Source organism: Micromys minutus (assembly GCF_963924665.1).
Source record: "Micromys minutus genome assembly, chromosome: 10".
NCBI lineage: Eukaryota > Metazoa > Chordata > Mammalia > Rodentia > Muridae > Micromys > Micromys minutus.
This window is the reverse complement of record NC_137979.1, coordinates 47,394,433-47,412,740: the sequence shown is the minus strand read 5'-3', so window position 1 is coordinate 47,412,740 and position 18,308 is coordinate 47,394,433.

Sequence of the window (18,308 nt, the reverse complement as noted above, 5' to 3'; positions counted from 1 at the left end):
GGGGGGCGGGGGGGGGTGTGAGGGAGGAGCGTCCTGGGACAGCTGAGTTGGAGCAGCCGGAGGGTGCCGGGAAGTCCCGAACTCTGAAAATCCCTAACTAGGGCCTCAGTTTTATCATCTGTTAAAAAAAAAAAAAAAAAAAAAAAAAAAGGGAGGGGAGGTTAGGGAGGAAGAAAAAAAAAAGCTAACTAGAGATGGTTTCTACCTCTGGCGTCAACTACTCTGTCTTTAGATTTACAAAATATGGTGTGCAGCCTGCGTGGGGTGTGTGTGTGTGTGTGTGTGTGTGTGTGTGTGTGTGTGTGTGTGTTCAGGTAAGGGTGTATGTATGTAGCTTCTCTGGCCCTTCAGAGTCAAAACTTTAGAAAGACTGGGGATTCCAGAGAAGCCAAGCCCACCTCTAAGGTCTCCCTCCTTGCGTGACTTTTACCATGTGACCTTCCCCGTAAAAGCCGGAGCAAGAAAGACCTTGGTAATCATGTTTCTGCCCTCCGCCCCCTTCCGACCTTTGCAGGTAAAAAACGTCAATCCAGAGAAGAGAAGGGGCCTGCCCAGGACACACTGTGGTCACATCACACAGTCTCATCAGCTGACTGTGACCCACGAACGATTCAGTCCATCCAGTCACCTAGGAGGGTTACATCTGAAGTTGGTCCTACCTTTTAAAAAGGCCCAGGAAGGGGCATTTTGCACTTTTTAACTTTACATCTGCCTGCAGACTTTGCCATAGTAGTAGACCTGCCCCCTGGAGCTTTGCCTGGATCATAGTTCCCATCCCTAAGAGTCCCCCTCAAGGCCCAGGGGTTGGACAAGGCCAGGCTGGAAGTCTGCCATCCCCTTTGCCCAGCTTCCCTCTCCTCTGGGCCTCCTCTCTGCCTGGCAGTTGGCATAGGCAGTACCAAAGGAGGGGCCAGCCTGGCTGCCTACTCACAAACCATCTAGGCCAAGACCCAGTGGCCTGGGGGGAATCATTTTAATTGGCTTCCTCTCTTACTAATTTCTTCTAGTATCTTTTCTTTCCATTCCTAGTTCCTGATCCTTCTTTCTGCTCTTTCAACCTCCTCTTTTTACTCTTTTTACTTTAGAGGGGGGAAAACCTGAACCTTTTCTGCAGAAGTTGAAATGTCTGGGTTGTCCCCGCCCTCTGTGTGTGGTCACAGTGACTTTACTTGGCAGGATCACGAGGAAAGGAATTGAAAACTGAGGTGGGGGGGGGTTGTAAGGAGAACCGCAGGATGGAAGGGACCTTGCTTTTCTTTCAGATGCTCTACCAGGACCAGATAGGGTAAGGGGCTCAGGAGGAGGAAGCATAAGCTTCTCCACCCCCCACGCCACTCCCCCCCCCCCGTCTTCCTCCTCTATCCTGTACAACGGATTGGATGGGATCCAGTTAGACCCTCAGCTCCAGACGAACATCAACAAACAAAGCTGTCAGTGCCATGAAGATGATTTTACCAATGGGAACAATAAAAAGACCCGATAATGGAAACGACTTGACCAGACTCTTGGAGCCCACGTGGCAGATCCAAGCCTGTGATAGGTGGGCCCCACTTGGCACCCGTGTCTCCCAGTCTTTCACAGGACATGACAGCAGATTCATTTAGGTTTCCCAAGTTCTCTGAGCTACATCTATAGGCAGAGGACGACGCTGGTCATACCCTCCATCTGGACATGCAGGAGTGGGTGGTACAGACCTTCCCACCCACTTCCAGACATTAGCTTCTTCAGATGCCCCCACCCCCAGGACCCACAGAAGTCTGGGGCTCCCACATCTGGCTGGGTTGGGCTTGGCTTGCTGGGAAAAGTGGTTAGGCCTGCTTACTCAAAAGCTAGGATGGAGGTGCCACTGAGCAGAACTGCAGAAGAGTCTGCGGAGCCCACTCATGCCCCCAGTCTCTACCAGGGCTGCAGACAATTGGCTCCCTGACTTACCTCTGGCTCTCTTTTCATTGGGCCATTTTGAGGCTCCAAAATCCTTGTATCTTTACACATCATTTTCTTGTTTCTTAACACTATTGTGTGTGCATATGCTGTGGCCCTTGTGTGGAGGGGACAGCAATCATAAAATAGTGTCTATCAATCATGTATGGGTTGCCAAACTTGCTTGGCAAGTGCCTTGACTACCCACTGAGGCATTTTGCCAGTTCTCCGCTTGTGTCTTTTACTGCTTGTGTCTAGCTTTTTTTATGTCTCTCTCGAAGAGACACACTGGGCAGATGGGGAGGAGGGCAACTCTATATCCTTACATCCTTCCCAAGATGGGAGCTGAGGAGGGAAGGGGTTGAGTTAGGTTGGGGGCAGCGGTGACTGTGGTTATGACTCCAGATAATACAGCTACCGGAAGTGTCAAATTTGGCTTTTGGGGCATTTTTTGTTTGCTTGTTTGTTTTTGTTTTGGGTTCTTTGTTTGTTTGCTTTTGCTTTCAGTCCTTTGTTTTGGTCTCTGCTATTTCCCACCACAAAGCACTCTGGGGGTTTTAAGGGACCAAGCTCTAAGGGAGAAAATTTCATCCTGGGGGAAAGGAGTTAGGAAGATCAGAAATAGCCCTGGACCTGGGTGGAATTGGAGATAGTGTCTTAACCACCCACTGAGGCATTTTGTGGGCTGCAGTATTCATTGGGGTAAGGGGGTGGATTCGAAACAAAATCTCACAAGATAGTCTGAAATGATGGCATGCACTTTTTGATTTTAGCTCAGGGGCAGTGAAAGCAAGTGGGGTCCCTGAACCTCACGGTCCAGCCATCCTAGCACAGTCAACTGCCCCAAGTCCCAGTGAAGGTGCACACTTCCTGAGGTTGACCTCTGGCCTCCACCTGGATACACACATAGGTAGTCGTACATATACGTGTACACATACACATTCCCACATGCCTCAAAATCACACAGAAACACACCTCCCTCCACACCCATCTTGACCTGAATCATGGCACATTTATGCCAACACTGAATGAAGACAGGGTTGGGATCATCCCAGTGATTCATCCTGAAAGAGACCTAGCTGAAGCCGAATGTCTGGTATTGTATGTGGTTGCTGCCACCAACAGCCTGTGGGCAAGGTCTCAGTGACCATTTCTAGTTGTGCTGCCTCTAAGCCTAGGCCATACTTAGAGAGTAAAGAGATCTCCACTGGCTGATCTAGCCCAGATGGTTCTTGGTATCGATCACAGCTCCTGCATCCCTATGCTAAGCAGAGCCCCATTGTACAGAGCGAGTCCCTGTGACCATGTGTTGTGTGAAGGTGGGCTTAACTTTATGGAGAAGGGAAAGATAATTCTAAGTGACCCTTTAGCCTTGCTCTCAGACATCAGGCTAGTTTGAAAGGCCTGCAGGCAGAGGTAGACGTCTCCCTTGGCTTCAGTGTGCCTAGTTAGGCAGGTGGAACAGAATCACCTGCTTCTTTTACTCTGTCTCCTCTTTGAGGAGAGTTTCTGCTGCTTGGGAGCCAGAGGAGTGTTCCCAAGAAAATTAGAGGTGTCCCAGGAAGTGTTTGTGTCCTATGGCTGGAAGGGGAGAGCAGATACCCCTGAGGCTCTTAAACATCCTCCTTTATCCATCTGAGTTCTGCTTGGACTGCCTACAACTGCTCCAGTCCCCAGCCTTGGTCACAGATCAGTGCTCAGCACCTACCTTACTTCTATGTAGAAATTAAGGAACATGAAGCCAGAATAGGCCAGAATAGGAGTTGGGGAATGTGTGTGTGTGTGTGTGTGTGTGTGTGTGTGTGTCCTCTGTAAATACTGAGAAGGGGAAGGACCCTCAGGATTGAGGTGAAACCCCTTTCCACCTTTGTCCCCTGGTCTCTAACACTCTTCAGAGAAGTCAATTTACAGAGAACTCACCCAGAGAACAGCTAGGCTACCTTGCCAGAGGCACAGTGACTGTCCTTTGTTTCTGGGAATAGAGGGAAGGGAGGGAGGATGTGGGACTAGCTTGGGTGGTGCAGTGGAGGACAGGATCTTTGCCAGCTGCCATGCCCACCTACCCAGAGGAGAGGCTGGCAGGCCAGGAACTCTAGACACACAGGCGAGGGTGCAGATACTATACTGGGTGCCCAGCTTCTCTCTGGCCAGGTGTGCAGGGAAAACCTGCACTTTGAACGCCTGCTCATGGCAGGCATAGGCCAGGAACGTGGTGGGAGAGGGTAGAAAGGGCAGGAATGGGCTTGGCCACAGTTCTGAGCACCCTAGGCCAGGCTGGCTTTGTGTCCTCACCCTAATGATGATTGTCCCCTCTTCCCGCTGAGCTAGTTTGCCCTTCTTCCAGCTCAACAAGAACTCTTTTGTGCCATGACCAGCCTGTACCTGACCTCGAGTCTTCTGGGAGTATGTGGGAATGGGTTCCTTCCCTGCCACCCCCCAAGTGGCCATTTCCCTTTGTTATGGCCCCAGGGGCTTTCTTTCTTACTGCTTGTTTCTCATTGTTCTTAAGTCTCCAACCCACCCACATTGTCCCTGTCTGCTCCCTGTGCTCTAAGCTTCTAACTAGGGCTTAATGGTCCCAGGAGCAAATGGAGACCACAACCTCAAAAAGACCAAAACCTTTGGCTTGGGGCCTGGTCTCTGTGTACTGCCAAGCTCAGTCCCGGTCATAGGCTTTCCCTTCACCCTGACCTTCAGCCACCCTAGTCACCTTGTACCCCTTCTCAGCCTTTACTCTCCATCTACCCACCTGGAGCACCAGTGCCCCTTTGGTCCCTTGCTGACACCCTTTTATTTGTTCACAAGAGTCTTGGTGATCTAGAGGAAAACCCCGTCTTTAGAATTATACAGACATGATACAAAGTTTGACTCTGCCATGTGATCTTGCATAACCTCAGCAACCTTTCAGAACTGAACACCCTCTTTCCCAAAAGGAGGCCAACAAGACCTGTCCAGATATTGTTGAGACTCAGCCACAAGGCCAGGAATAATGCCTCGTGCCTGCCATCTTGGCACCAGGGAGGCTGAGACAGAATTGTTGGGGCTACACAGTGAACTCAAGGTCCACCAGCAAACCAACCAATCAAGACTCAGTTATAGTGCCTGGCACTATGTGTATTGTGCATCCCAGGTGTATTGTGTGTCCCTTCTTACAGCCCTAATCCATTTTTGTTGTTGTTGTTTTTGCTTTTGTTTTGTTTTTCTTCCAAAGACTGTGTTCTATTGCAAATTCAAAACAGAGGCTTTATACATGTTTGTTGGACAAGAAGGCTCCTAAGACAGCTCAGGACTTCCTGGAACTTCAAGTTCAGGGCATATCCTAGATCACTATCCCCAACCCAGAGCCCCACAATGGCTCTCTCTGGCTTTCACAGTCCTAGCCTCAGGCTGCTCACATCCCACTGACCTGCTTTCCAGCTTACAGTGGTGGCCGCAGCAGCAGCAGCGGCTGCAGCATCTTTGCCTGCTGCTGGGCTGGCTTTTGAGTTCCTAACCTGCCCTGCAAGCTGGCAAGATACTGGTTGTGCTGGCACTGTTCTTTCCCCTGCATCAGCCACACCCTCCCTTGGTTAATGCACCATCGCCTCAGGACTCTGGGTGAAGAGGGCATGGTGACCCTGTCCCAGGAGACATGGGGGCCCTTGAGCTTTCCAGAGAGCCACCCCTTAACTATTCCTGGAAGGGTGCCCAGATAGGTGAGGTACACAGGCTCCAGATAGGCGTGCTTGAGAATCTCCAGGTGGTGAGTCCTGCCTGGATCTACACCTCCATCCCTCTACTCCCCTCCCTCCCCCTCCCCACCCGTCCCTCCCCTCAGCAAAAATCTACTCCCTCCCGATCCAGCAAGCTGGCTGGGACTAGGCTGAAAGAAGGAAACAAAGCACTTTTGTTACATGCTTTTCCTTAAACCAGGCAACATGCTTAGTTGGTTTCATATTCTCTCTCTCTCTCTCTCTCTCTCTCTCTCTCTCTCTCTCTCTCTCTCTCTCTCCCTCTCTCTCTCATGGGCTTAAACTTGCCATGATGCTCCAACTCTTGCTTCCCATGTGGGGACTGCAGGGCTGCCTCTGCACACCCAGCCACACTTCTCTTTTCCTTTAAAAACAACGCATTCATTTAACATTTTACATGATATAAGAGGCACTTGATCCAAAAGGACAGACAGAGAACAACTGGGTCTCCTTTCCCTGTTCTTCATGTCCCTTCTGGTAGGATACCCACTGTTATTAGAGTCTTGCATGTACCCTGAAAGATTATATTCACTTTACCCCCCTAATGTTGACTTGCCCAGGAGGGGAAACTGAGGCTTTCAGAGATGTCAAGCAGTTTGAGCAACATGGCTGATAAGCTGACAAAGTGGCCTGAAATTTGGATGAAAATCTACTGTTAATCTTGGGCAGAAGCAATTCTGCATCCCACCAGAGCCCCTCACAGGCATTGGCTATGTCAGCTTCCATAGGTCCTAGAGCTCTGTGGTCTCTCCTGTCCTGTCTGTTAAGGGTCTAGCCTCCTCTATTGCTTGAAAGGCCTGATCTGACTTCTTCCCATACCACAGAAGAAAAATTCCCACGACTGCCCTTCCCTGGCTAATGTGCTCCAGGGGGATCTCCAGGGCCAGCCTGATTCCTGGGATCCAGAGAAATATTCACGAGGAAGCCACATAAACATGGGTCTCTAGCTGAAAGGGATCATGGTTGTGGTTTCAATTACGTTTCAAGAAAATGGTCTCATGATCTCCCTGTGGCTATGAAGGAAGGATGTGAAATGAAGGAGCTGTTCTCTGTGGCAGCCACATGGTCATCCACGAGCATGAAGGAAGGAGGCTCCAGTTAGTCCTGGCTAAGAACAGAAAGGATATATGGCTAGAGGTCATGAGCTATGTCATGCTGGATCTACACCTCCATCCCTCTACTTAGAGCTCTTCCATGCAGTCTCTTTCTCTCTTGGTCAGGTCAGAGTGACTGAGAGCTGTCCCCAAGTGGTCATCTCTACACCTCCAGGAATCTTTCTGGATTTTTCCAAGATCCTACTTTCCTATTCAATTTCCTTCTAGCACTTTCTGTATCCTAAGACTGGTGTCCTCACAACATAGCAGAAGTAGCACAGTCCTATGATCCAAAGAAGAGGTATCTGGACTCATCTGAATTTTCAGACGGGGATTATGGGCCTTTCTTCCTGTCAGAATGACAGCTTTCTGTTTTCCTGAGGTAGCCACAGAACATTCCATCCTCTGTGCCTCCAAACACAGGACTAACTGGCCACCTAAGGAGTAGTCAGAGGTGTGCTGTGGTCTTTTGAATGATGTTGGTCATCAACTATGGTAGCTTGAGTTGAGTCCTAGACCTTATCCAATCTCAGGAAAGGAATTTAAATCTTAGCTCTTATTAATAACAATAATAGTTAACATAAATATCGTGGGTGGCGGTGTTTGAAGTATCTCATGTCTCTGAGTTCACTTGGTTCTCAGGGTGCCATGAAGTAGACAGTAGTGATATTGCTATGTCGTGAGAACAGAAAACAAGGCAGAAAAATGTTCACAATGGTACGGCTGCTTTTGGACCTTGTGCTCTTGATATGTGCATAGTCCTTGTAGTTTCCTTTTCCAGGGTATAGCATATTTACTGGGTGTCTGCACAGGGCTGGGTGTGGGTGGGGGGATTTAAAGGTGAACAGGATATTGTGTCTACCTTTGGAGGAGACACATGCTTACAAGAAATTGTTCTTCAACACCAGAGGTATGTTGGTAGGCACGCCATGAAGCAGGTGGTGGGAAACAGGAGGGTAATGGTTATACCGCCTAGATTCTGAGCCATAGAGCAACAACCTGTTGGTTGAGACCCATTTGGGGATCTAGGCACCCTTTCACAGTGGTTAAGACCATTAAAAACACAGCTACGTACAAGGACGATAAATAGCAGTAGAAAATTTATAGTTAGGAAGTAGCAACGAAAATAATTTTATGGTTGGAGTCACCGCAACATGAAGAACTGTATTAAAGGGTCACAGCATTAGGAAGGTTGAGAACCACTGCCCTAGAGCAAGCATCTCGTACAGAAAGGTAGGCATTGAGAGGCCAGGAGTGTGTGCCTGGAAGAGATGATAGCATGCATACAGGTACCAATGCTTGAACGCAGAAATGTGCCCTGAAGTTTTAACTCATCCTAAGCTGACCGCGCGAAAAGCCCAGAGCCGCCATCCAGCTTCCTGGCCCAGCCTCCAACCTCTCTCCTCTTGTGCCAAGCACCGTGTCAGGTGTTGGCCCGGCCTGTGGGGCAAGAGCAGGAGGGCTTTGTGATCAGTTAATACCCCAAAACCTTTGTGCCTGGGAAGGCTGCTGGGAAGAGGATCATGGGAGAGCTTGCCTCTTGGTCCTGCCTGGCTAAGAAAATTTTCAGCTGATAATTTGTAGGTGACTATAGAGAATAGGCAGGCGTTCTGTGCAGGGCTGGGAAGGGGGCTTCTCTCTTTTGCCCCTGCAGCTGAGGTTTCTGCAGCTGGGGTTTCTGTACCACTGATGTGCCTTGCTTCCGGGCTAGCCGGGCTGGCCCTTGGAGGGTTGCCAGGGAAACCACTGGCCAGCTCCGGAGATGGAGCACGGTAGAGTGGGTGACTCAGGTTGCCTTCTCTCAAACAAGAAAGAACCTCTTCCCAACACTGGGGAAAGAATCTTAGAGACCCTCTTGCCCTGGAGAGAACCCAGACGGCCCTGGATAAACCTGTCACTCCCATAACCATAATTAGTTACCAGCAAAAATTCCCAGGGAGGAAGACAGCTCCCCTGCGCCCCATAGATTCACCCAGGGGCAGTCCACCGATCCAGTTGGCCCGGTCCTGCCTGTGCCCGTCGGGGTAGTGAGACTGAGGCCCTAGTTTAAGCCTCCCTCCAGGGAGCAAGCTCGGGATAATTATTGATCGGGGCTACTATGGACTTATGCCCTCGGCCTGAGAGCTAAAGGACCCGGAACGCCGGCCTGTTTTCCAGGCGGGAGGGTGGTGGGCGGGCCGCGGAGGGGGTGTCCCAATCTCCAAGACCACCGCCTCCTGTGCCCTTGAACGAGGGTTGCCCCCCACCCAAACAAAGCAGCATGTGTTGGGAGTCCTGGGGCCTTGCGGGGGTGTCCAGGGCGGCAGGGCGCGGGCTCGGCCGGCAGCGGAAGCGCGCGGCGCAGGCCCAGCCGAGCGCGCCCCCGAGCCCCGCTGCGCGCAGTGGGTTCCGGGGCCCCGCAGGGCGGCCGCGCAGGGGGGCGCGGAGGGACCTCGGGGGTGGCGAGCGCGCGCGGGCAGGAACCAGGAAGCGGGGCGCGCTCCGGGTTACGGGCGGGCGCGCGTCCCCGGAGCCTGGGCGCGAGAGCGGCGCGCGCGCCCCCGTGGGCCCCGGCGGGAGGAGAGTCCGCGGCCCAAGCCGTCACCCCGGGCGGGGACCGAGCGCCGGCGACGACGCGCGGAGGTCCTGTACGGGGAGGGAGCGAGCGGGCGCGCGAGAGAGCGTGCGGAGCCGGAGAGACCGCTGGCTCTGGTGGGGCAGAACGAGGTAGGAGCTGCGACCCGCTCGGGGCCGGGGGACCGGGGAGCCGGGCGGGGCCCCGTGCTCCTGCTGCCTAGAAGCTGGGCAGGGCCGAGCCGCCGCCATCGCTCCGGGGCAGTGGGGAGGCCGCGGGGGCCGCGCTCCGGGCAGCTGCAGAGGGGCCCGGGGCGCAGGCGAGGGAGGCGCGCGGAGGCCGTGGCAGGGGGCACAGTGGATGCCGTGGAAAGTATTGGCGCGTGCATGTCACGATGGGTGTGTGAGGGACGGGGACAGAGCCGATCCCCTGGGAGCTAAGAGACTGCTGTCGGCCGCCTCACACCTTCCTGTTGCATTTCTGAAGAGTCCCTGCTGTCTCCCAGTTTTTCCTCTTATTATTAAATGCTCCCAAAGCCGGGGACGGGGGTGCCCGAGACTCCGGGGAAAGAGATGAGCCAAAGGTACCCGGTGGGGTGGGGGATATAAGCAAAGCTTCAAGAAATAGTGCCTTATATGGAGTCAAGACAACAAATACGAACATTTTGATAAGGCTCTGGGCTGCGGGATCTCACATCAGGACCTGCCAGGCCTGGGCTTGAATGTGTGGTGGTGGGATGCGGGTGGGCTGTTCTTTCTTTTTCTTTTCCTTTCTTTCTATTTTTTTTTCTAGCCAAGGTTAAAGAGTTAAAAAAAAAAAGTGATCCTGGTGTCGGGGGTAGATATGGGGAGTCGGAAGGAGAGCTGTCTTATCACAGAAGCTGGTCTGAGTCTAAAGGAATCTGGCAAGATGGTCAGAGTGATCAAAGATGGGGAAAAAAAAAACTTGTCTGGAGCAGGAGGCGTTTGCAAACACTTGTAGCCAGCAGTGATGGAAAAGGCAAAGAAAAACAAGCGCCAGCATTTAGAAATCTAGGATTAATGAGAGCCATAAGGATTTTAAGGCAAGAAGAGATACAGTCCGTTTCCTCAAGGACCTATGCACACTTCTGTGCTTGTCTGGCTGTGGGTTATAACTTGTATTACATTACAAACACTTGTATCACATAGTGGCAAACTGGCTTATAGAATCTTAGATTTGGGAAGCCTCCACCCCTGAGCTAATACTACATTCTTTTATTGGAAAAACTGAGGCCCAGATAGATGGATGTAGCTGACAACTCAGGTCACAAGTGCGTTTCTATTTAGTAGTTTATGGACTCACACCCTCGAGGACCCATCTTGTGCCGTGAAGTAGATGTTTGCCTCAGTAAGATTCTGTAGGTTGTAGTATCCTCAGAGAGTGTCCCTTGAAAGGGCTAGTGTGTCACTGGGCTGATGGCTTTGTGTAGCCTTGTAGCAGGGGCGTTTATCATCTGCTTGGGCTTCCAAATCGGTTGGATAGCTGCTGGTGCCATAATAGGCTTTCAGCTGTTGAGTCTGCATTATCTCACATAATTTGGTTATCATTCAGTTGGGATATGGGCCCTTGCCTCTTACCCATTTTTCTGCTCTTGTCCGTTTGCTTTTGGTGTTTGGTGTGTCTGTTGGATGTATTTTATTTGTGCATTATTTATCTTGTGTTCCTCTCATTTCATTTGGGAACACGGGGTTGATTTTGAGCCTTTTCAGCTGGGGAATTCTGTGGACTGGCCTCTGAGTTGTTTATGTGTTTTTATGGTAGCAATCTCCATTTTATGAAGGAATACAGTTGTTAAAATTGACAGTGGTAAACGGGAAGGGGCTTCTAGTTGTTAAAATACCTGCCTACCCCATGTCAGGTATCACCAGAGGATAGCATGTTTTCTGTAGGCTTTGGAGAATGGTAAATTCCAGCATGAAGTTGAACGCTCAGAGAGAACGGAAAAGCCTCTGTCTCTTCTCCCCCTCCCCTCCCCACCGCTCCCCTCCCTGACCCTCCCCCCTTCTCACATCTGAAAGAAGACAAAAACAAGAGTTGATTTCTGCCACTAGCAGTCTGGTGATTGCATAACTCAGAGTTAAATTTCTCTAAAAAAAAAAAAAATCTTTCCTGCAGACCCAGCGATCTCCCTAATTCTTACCTTCCCTGTTTTCTTGTTTCTGCCAAGAAGCCATTGATATATGTTGTATGGACTTTAAGATGGATATATTTCTGAGTGTACTTAGTGGTGTGTGTGTAGGGGGTGGGCTAACAAGTGCTATCAGTGCTCGGGGGATTGCAACAGAAATGTTTTGGCCAACACTTCCTATTAACCCTGACTTCTCATTTCACCTCCATTTTCTTTGTCTCCATTGATTTTTTTTCTTCCTCCTCTTCTGTATACACAAGGACCCCATCGAGATCAAAAGTATCCCTTACTGCTTTTTGGTATATGTTTGCTTTTTTTCCTCCCAATGATGTTACAGTGTATCAGGCTCACATGGGGGAATAGACTTGCTGCGGTTCCTCTGGCTTGTTGTGTAGACGGGTGATCCATGTGGCCTTACAGTAAAGGGTCCACAAAGAGGAAAATAACACCCTTAAAGCTGGTGTTAGTTGAAAGTGGGCTTGATGGAAGCCCCGCTGTTCTAATGCCCAGTAAGGTGTGTGTGCATCTGTGAAGTCATGCCGCCTTGCCTTTCATCTGGAGTGTATACGACCTTAGAATCCCTACAAAGCATGCACTCTAAAGAGAAAGCAAACTCCACAGGTGTTTTTATTTTGTTGTTTGAGTATTTGAGAAATTTTTTAAGCTGCAGATGATGATTTTAAGTTACCTCCTATTACTGAGTTCTTCTGAAGAGTGTACGTGTGTGTTTGTGTGCGTGTGTGCGTGCGTATACGTATATATTTTTCTCTCTTCAAGACAAAGATTCTCTGTGTAACCCTCGCTGTCCTGGTACGTTTTAGACTAGGCTGGCCTTGAACTCACAGAGTTCCTCCTGCCTCTACCTTCTGAGCACTAGGATCAAAGGCATGAGCTACCACTGCCCAGCCTGAGGAATAGTCTTGTATTATGTAGTAAAATATCCAAGTACTTCAACTCAGGAACTTTATCGCCTCCTCTGCCCCCTCCACCCATCTCTGGTTTTTTAGTTTTGGTTTGCCCAAAAGCCAGGCATAATCATGCATGCTAATAATTCCAGATGACAGGGAACCTGAGACAGGAGGATTCGGAGTTTGAGGCTAGCCTGGCCCGATAATCAAGAGTCTGTTTCAACACAAGAAAAAAAGATTTGGGGATGTAGCTCAGCGTATGTAAGTGTCTCTGTATCCAATACCTAAAGGCATCCCCCCCATGGGGAGGAAGGGGGTCTCAAAATATCATGGTTTCCAAATGTGTCATATGTAAAGGAATCTTTTTTTAAAAATCTGTTTATTTTTGTTTTTGTTTTTGTCCTGCTTTTGTTTTTGAGACAAGGTCTTACTCCATAGTCCAATCTCCCCTTGACTTTGTGATGGTCCTGTTATTCTGCTCAGCCTCCAAGGACAGGCCTGAGTCAACAGGTCTATCTCCATGTTTTTTAAAAATTTGAATTTTATGAATAAAACTGTTTTAAAACAAGAAATGGCTTTTTCCTCTAGAGTGGTGTGGACTCAGCAGTTCTGTGATTATTTCTGGGAATAAGAAAGTCAAACTTAACAGTGCAGTTTCCAATCCAGTTTCCATTGGTTAGCAGGGCTTGTGTGTGTGTGTGTGTGTGTGTGTGTGCGCGCGCGCACACACATTTAAATTGTAAACATCATGGTGAAATTTTAAAAAAAGTATTTGTTCCTAGTTATAATAGCTTTATTTGAAGAGAAATGGTAAAAATGGATATTTGATTAAAGATAAACTTTACTACCAAAAAACAAACCAAACAATTAGAAAAAAAGAAGAAGACATTTTAAAGAAGACTTGGTGTATTAAATCCTATGCAGGAAAACTGCAGGGGTCAGATCTTGACAGAATGAACCCCTCTCTCTTTGGTGGTTGCAGTCTTATAACTTCTGTTACTTTGTCACACCCATGACTTCCTTGGAAGGTATTTTTGAGGTTTGCTTTCCTTTTTTTTTCTTTCTTTCTTTTAAATGGTAATATTGGGGTGGGGGTGCTTCCTGTTTATATTTTCAAAATTAGGTCCCCGCGTTACCCTTCTCACCAGGCCGGGGCTGTGCTTCAAGCACATGAAGGCAAGCATCACACGTCATGTGCTTTGTCTTTTGACTCTGTTGTCCTGCTTCATGGAACAGCATCACTGAGCTCAGTCCAAGACCCAGTTGGGAACACAAGGCATTCTTGGATCTTTTCCCATCTCTCTTCAAGGCGGGGCACTTTTGGAAGAAGCCTTAAAGACTCCACAACAGAGGCGCAGTTACCAGAGACATGGGGCTGTTGCCAGGTGTTTCCTCCCAGGTGCCTAGAAGACACAGGGTGAAGTTAGAGTCCAATGTTTGTGCTCTAAGGAGGAGTTGCCCTAGTGTGGGGGCTGAAGCCCCCCCCCCGCAAACTGTAGCAGCTTTCCTGGTCTTACCCAAAATCCATCCACAGTATCATGGAGAATGATGTAAGAACCAGCAGAAATTCAGGTCTAGCAGGAGATCTCTGAAGGGATCACCCTCAACGTTATGACTCTTGATCCTCTGGGATCACCATAACATGAGAAACTCTACTAAAGGGGTAGCCTCAGCATTAGGACAGGTGAGAACCATTGCTCTAGGGTCTTATGTAGCCCAGCCTGGCCTTGAACTCTGTAGCCAGCCCAGAGTGGTCTTGAACTTCTGATCCCTTTGTTCACCTCCAGAGTGCTAGAATAACAGGTTTGATGAAGTGCTGGAGAGAAGACGGAGGCCTTAGTAGTCCCTAAGTGCTCTACCAGTTAAGCTGCTAACCCCTCGGTGATTTTTATGTAGTAAGTCACCGTGAGTCTAAATGCTGCAGAGGGAGTGCTGGGGAGCCTTGGGGAGAAGGAGCCATGTTTCTGTTTCCCTCTCCACTAACTTTCTTCTAGTGTAATGACTAAAGAGACTCGAAACACACTCTACTGCTGGTGCGTTTGTGGTTTCAAAGCAGTTTTTCTCTTCTATATTTTCTTTTGGACCACAATCCTGAAAGAAATAGCACTCCTTAGTGTGGAGTGGGGGGGGGGCGCTACTCATTGTGAAAATCTGCAAGTTGAGCTAAGCCTCAGGGAATCTTGGCCTCCTGTCCCCTTCCAGATCAGTGTCCAAGAGAGAAAGGGTGAAATTTGTTTCACAGGGTATTTTCTTCTTGGGGTTTAATCACAGTAATTACACCCATTTTCCCCTGTATTGTACTATGGAGATGAAAAATTTGGGCACTGGTTGAGGGACAGGTTGTCTCTTCTGACCTGCCCTAATCTGTCAAACCTACGGCCACTTCATTCTCCACGAATACTTCTATTGCCTCTGGCACTCTGAAGAGCCCTTTAAGAATTCTTGGCACATTTCTATTATGAAGAGAAATAACTGCATATCCTATGCACTGCTAGGGTTTTTTTTTTTTTTTTTTTTTTTTTTTTTTTTTTTTTTTGAGGTGCTTGTACTGACTCATTTTTAAAAATTATACTAAGATAGAGAGGATGGTTTGAGAGCTGTAATGAGATTCTCAGAAAATACAAAAACTTTCCTTTATGACTGGTTGTAGAAAGGTTGGGGAAGACAAGGGGAAATACATCAATGAGCCAATCAATTATTGTTATTTGTTGCAATTAATTTGGTGAGTAATACTTTCAGTGTCCAATGGGCTAGTAGATATGAGGTTGGCTTGACTCTGCAGCAATGATCGGACAAACCTCAGGGTTTTCTGAAATTGTTTGGTCTTCCCTGACAGGGGATTTCTTTGTATATGGGGAACCAGGCTGTAAGTTACCAGCCGTAGCCACATGTATGATTTGTATTAAAAAATAATTGCTGAAGACCAGATGTGGTGGCACATATCTTTCATCCCAGAACTAGGGAGGCAGAGCAGGGGGGAGTCTGTGAGTTCGAAACCAGCCTAATGTAAATAGTAAGTTCCAGGCAGGGCTGCATAGTGTGATCCTGTCTTAAATGCTGTTGTTGTTGCTGTTTAACACAGTGAGCTACAAGACTGTATAACATGGCCTTACAAACGGATACACTGAATATATGCTAATTACGTTTGCTATCTCTCAAGAAATAAACAGAAAATTAATTAAAAGTTACCTCAACTGATATCCAAATCCAGAGCTGAATAGATGATCCAGTGCCTTAAACTCATAGAAAGATTATGATAATAATACCTAATATTTATTGTTCATGTTCAGTCTGTCAGACAGACACTGTTACAGGTGTGTGCTTGTTGTGTGTGTGTGTACTTGAGCACATGAGAGTGCTCCTACGTGCATGTGTAAGCTAGAGGTGAATTTCAGGTCTTAGTCTTAGGAGCAATCTGCCTTGCTTTTTGAGACAGTTTCTCATGGGACCTGTGGCTTGCTGACTGGGTTTGAATGTCTGGCCAGTGGTCCCCAGGAGTGGAATCTTCCTTTCTCTATCTTCTCAGGGCTGGGATTACAGATATTTGCCACCATGCCCACCGTCTCTATGTGGGCTCAGGCCCCTATGCTTGTGTGGCAGAGACTTTCACACTGAGTCATCTCCCCAGCTCCCTGTTGCCTTGTTTTATAGTCCTGAGAGGAATGGATATTATCTCCAGATAAAAGTGAAGAAATGACCACAGAGAAGTTAAGTAACTCATCCAAGGTCACACTGCTAGTAACCACAGGATCAGGGCTAAACCCTGACCTATCCTTAACCACTGCGCTCAGGGACAGAGGCCACCTGCAGCTTTGTAGTGACAGGGGTGGTTTCCTTAAACCTGTTGTTTCCATAGGAGAAGAAGGGTTAGGAGCTGCCCCCTTTGGCCCCTGGGCACTCACAGAAGGGTAATTTGTGGTAACTTTAGTCTATATGAGATTTGCCTCTTTATTGAGAACCAAGTGTCTGACCAGCTTTATTTACCACTTGATTTCCCAGGGACTTAAGCCTCTATTATTGTCTCGCTGAAGCTTTTATAGAGCAACCAATCATAAAATCGGAAATACAGACATTTACATGGAGTTACTTTTAAACCCTATGTATATATGTGTTTGCATATGGGTACATGCAGGTGAGCTCTAGTGCCAAGCCCAGTGGGGGGTTGGATCCCTGAGGCTGGAGTTGCAAGTTACCTCACTTGTGTGCTGGGAACTTAACCGGGGTCCACTGTAAGAGCAGTACCTGCTCTTAACTGCTGAGCCATCTGATGAATTACTGTGCATTCAAACCAAGGCAACCCCCTACCCCCACCGAAAGGATGCGTTGTAAAGTCGGGAGCTGGTGACAGTGAGAAAAATCCAAATTCCCTGAGCAGAAAGTCTATCCCTGTCCAAACAAACAGGATGTCAGCACCTGTGATTATCACCGGCACCTTTGACCTGGGTTGAATTTTCTTTGAATGTTGACAAAAGTTACATTGTCAGTGGAAAAAGCTTAATGTGAAATGGCTGTAAGTCAGACTTTCCTCATGTTCTCAGCGGTGAGAGCACACGGCTCAAGCTGTTCCTCTGTGTCTCCCTTCCTGTGTCTTGTAAGTTGGTAAAGCCTTCAGTGGGGGTTTTCCAGCATTTTAGGTGAGAGTAAATTAGAAAGGTTGTGAAAACTCATTCATGTTGTCTGAAATGCAAAGCCTAGAGATAGGAGAGCATGGTTTGGGGGAAGTGTAGGATGTTAAAAGTCCAACCTAGGCCAACTGTCTTAAATAAATCACACCCGCATAATTTAATACAACATGCTTACAGCAGAAGGAAACCTCAGGACACTTAATCTGTCAAATTACTAAACATTGGACTTTATCAGCCCTAAAATATATGCAGGATAGCCAGAGTTTTAAATAAGCAGAATGTTCTCTCAGAAATAAGGTTATTGTTCATTTACTTGTTTTTGTTCTTTTTTTAAAAAGTTTAGTTTCTTTTTTTCTTAATATTTATTTATTTTATGTATGTGAGTACACTGTAGCTGTCTTCAGACACACCAGAAGAGAGTATCAGATGCTATTACAGATGGTTGTGAGCCACCATGTGGTTGCTGGAATTTGAACTCAGGACCTCTGGAAGAGCAGTCAGTGCTCCTAACCACTGAGCCATCTCTCCAGCCCTTGTTTATTTTTTGAGTCAGTTCAATGTAGCCAAGGCTAGCCTCCATCTTGTAGGAAGTTCAGCCCTCCAAGACCTGGAATACACAGGCGTGAATGCTACTGTACTTCAGAGTCAAGCCAATTTTATTTTTTATACTTTATTATTATTTTATATATTTTTATTTTGTTTAATGTGTGTGTGTGTATATATGTAGACTGACCCAGGGATTTGTGCACATTACATAAGTGCTCTCCCACTGAGTTACATCCTTAGGCCCGGGTCATATTTTAAGCCTGAGAATATTGCAATCTGGAGAGTGACAGAAATATAGAGTTTTAACAGGATGAAGCAGTTTAGAAGGAGTGTTAGTGTTTTAGGGCCATGTTTACAGTGAAAACCAGGCAGCAGGAGAGGCTTTTCCTATAGGCAGATGATACAAATACTGCCTCTGGCTTTCTCTGTGGCTACTGCTCTACTCTGTAACTAATGTATTTGCGGAATCTGAATGTGCTTGTCTTGCCAAGATGAGTTGGTCTTGCAATGAGTATCAAGCGCTAACACCCTACGTGTTGGAGCACATGTCGGCTGCCCCTCCCCGACTGTTGAAGACTTCAAAAACAAAATAGAAAATATTTGGCTTCCTGAATGACATGGCTGTAATGTACAAGCCGAGCTAGCGATGAAGTGTGACCCTCTGATTTCACAATGCCAGAGAAGAGCACTCAGTGTCGAAGGGAAGGCCACCACAGGACTTTATGTTTTGCCACAACAGTGGGCCACTAGTGGTTTTAAATTTTAATTTATTTTTAATCTT